Here is a 3,295-nt window from a genome sequence, read left to right as displayed (position 1 = left end):
GTCTTCATTGATTAGCGGCTACCTTTGAAATGGTTGTACCACTCCTTTAGCCCTGCAGTACCCATTACTTTGTCCACAAACACACGATGGTTTCAACTTGAGAATTGCCAAGCTTGGAGCCAAATGTGATGTAAAGACGTCATTTTGCTCAGAATACTAAATCCAACGTGTACCACTTGCAAGCGTTCCAAAGTAGTGGAGAAAATCAGGTATGTGTGCTAAATATGCCTGAAAACATGAGCGCATGCGCGCCCTGATACCATTGTTGATTTCAACAATTAAAAAAGGTCGGATATTTTTTGAACAGCTCATGTATATAAGCCATCGCCAGTGATGTCGAAAGAGCAAGATACCCCTAACTACGGCAGTTGTATAGGTAGTTCGAATGGAGCGGTCTATTGTCTGACGTATCTCCATAACAGCTCCGAACCGAATACCCTAAAGTTCGACAAATGGTTCAAATGACTCTGAGCACTATGGGTCTTAACATCTATCGTCATCAGTCCCCTAGAACTTAGAACTACTTAAACCTAACTAACCTAAGGACATCACACAACACCCAGCCATCACGAGGCAGACAAAATCCCTGACCCCGCCGTGAATCGAACCCCGGAACCCAGACGCGGAAAGCGAGAACGCTACCTTCACGTCAGGAATCAAGCTGAGCTCAGAAGGGCGCAAGTCCGGGGTTGTCTCTGGCTGATACTGATCTTCGGCCTGACGTGGCTGCTTGTCCTGTTCCAGGGGTTGCCCCTCAGTCTGCAAGATCCGAGCAGTCGCAGAGGGTGGTCTTACTGGTAGTTGGGAGCTCCAACGTCAGGCGCGTAATGGGGCCCCTTAAGGATATGGCAGCAAGAGAGGCGAAGAAAACCAATGTGCAATCCGTGTGCATACCGGGGTGGGTCATTCCAGATGTGGAAAGGGTCCTTCCGGATGCCATGAAGGGTACAGGTTGCACCCATTTGCAGGTGGTCGCTCATGTCGGCACCAATGATGTGTGTCGCTATGGATCGGAGGAAACCCTCCCTGGCTATCTGATTTGGTGAAGACTGCCAGTCTCGCTAGCCGGATGAAAGCTTAGCTCACCGCTCACCATCTGCAGCATCGTCGACAGGACTTACTGCGGACCTTTGGTAAAGAGCTGAGTAAAGGGTCTGAATCAGAGGCTGAGATTGTTCTGCGACCGTGTGGGCTGCAGATTCCTCGACTTGAGCCATAGGGTGGTGGGGTTTCGGGTTCCGCTGGATAGGTCAGGAGTCCACTACACGCAACAAGCGGCTACAAGGGTAGCAGGGATTGTGTGGCGTGGGCTGGGCGGTTTTTTAGGTTAGATGGCATTGGGCAAGTACAGAAAGGGCGGCAGCTTCAATGAGTTCGGGGCAGAGCAGGACATGAGGGGACCAAGCAGCAATCGGTATTGTAATGGTAAACTGTCGAAGCTGCGTTGGTAAAGTACCGGAACTTCAAGCGCTGATAGAAAGTACCGAAGCTGAGATCGTTATAGGTACAGAAAGCTGGCTGAAACCAGAGAGAAATTCTGCCGAAATTTTTACAAAGGTACAGACAGGTAGAAAGGATAGATTGCATGCAACCGGTGGTGGAGAGTTAGTCGCTGTTAGTAGAAGTTTATCCTGTAGTGAAGTAGAAGTGGATAGTTCCTGTGAATTATTATGGGTGGAGGTTACACGCAACAGCCGAGCTAGGTTAATAATTGGCTCCTTTTACCGACCTCCCGACCCAGCAGCATTAGTGGCAGAACAACTGAGAGAAAATTTGGAATACATTTCACATCAATTTTCTCAGCATGTTATAGTCTTAGGTAGAGATTACAATTTACCAGATATAGACTGGGACACTCAGATGTTTAGGATGTGTCGTAGGGACAGAGCGTCGAGTGACATTATACTGAGTGCGCTATCCGAAAATTACCTCAGGCAATTAAACAGAGAACCGACTCGTGGAGATAACATTTTGGACCTACTGATAACAAACAGACCCGAACTTTTCGACTCTGTATGTGCGGAACAGGGATTAGTGATCATAAGGCTGTTGCAACATCCCTGAATATGGAAGTTAATAGGAATATAAAAAGAGGGAGGAAGGCTTACGTGTTTAGCAAGGGTAATAGAAGGCAGATTTCAGTCTACCTAACAGATCAAAACGAAAATTTCTGTTCTGACACTGACAATGTTGAGTATTTATGGAAAAAGTTCAAGGCAATCGTAAAATGCGTTTTAGACAGGTACGTGTAGAGTAAAACTGTGAGGGACGGGATAAACCCACCGTGGTTCAACAACAAAGTTAGGAAACTACTGCGAAAGCAAAGACAGCTTCACTCCAAGTATAAACGCAGCCAAAACCTCTCAGACAAACAGAAGCTAAACGATGTCAAAGTTAGAGTAAGGAGGGCTATGCGTGAAGCGTTCAGTGAATTCGAAAGTAAAATTCTATGTACCGACTTGACAGAATATCCTAGAATGTTCTGGTCTCACGTTAAATCAGTAAGTGGTTGGAAACAGCATGTCCAGACACTCCGGGGTGATGATGGCATTGAAACAGAGGATGACAGGCGTAAAGCTGAAATACTAAACACCTTTTTCCAAAGATGTTTCATAGAGGAAGACCGCACTGCAGTTCCTTCTCTAAATCCTAGCACAAACGAGAAAATGGCTGACATCGAAATAAGTGTCCAAGGAGTAGAAAAGCAACTGGAATCACTCAACAGAGGAAAGTCCACTGGACCTGACGGGGTACCAATTCGATTCTACACAGTACGAGAAAGATCTTGCCCTCCCTTCTAACAGCCGTGTACCGCCAGTCTCTAGGGGAACGGAAGGCTCCAAATGATTGGAAAAGAGCACAGGTAGTCCGAGTCTTCAAGAAGGGTCGTAGAGCAGATGCGCAAAACTATAGACCTATATCTCTGACGTCGATCTGTTGTAGAATTTTAGAACATGTTTTTTGCTCGAGTATCATGTAGTTTTTGGAAACCCAGAATCTACTCTGTAGGAATCAACACGGATTCCGGAAACATCCATCGTGTGAGACCCAACTCACTTTATTTGTTCAAGAGACCCAGAAAATATTAGATACAGGCTCCCAGGTAGATGCTATTTTTCTCGACTTCCGGAAGGCGTTAGATTCAGTTCCGCACTGTCGCCTGATAAGTAAAGTAAGTGCCCACGGAATATCAGACCAGCTCTGTGGCTGGATTGAAGAGTTTTAACAAACAGAACACAGCATGTTGTTATCACTGGAGAGACGTCTACAGACGTTAAAATAATCTCTGGCGTGC

This window comes from Schistocerca gregaria, unplaced genomic scaffold (assembly GCF_023897955.1).
Source record: "Schistocerca gregaria isolate iqSchGreg1 unplaced genomic scaffold, iqSchGreg1.2 ptg000726l, whole genome shotgun sequence".
Taxonomy (NCBI): Eukaryota; Metazoa; Arthropoda; class Insecta; order Orthoptera; family Acrididae; genus Schistocerca; species Schistocerca gregaria.
This window is presented reverse-complemented; position numbering follows the sequence as displayed.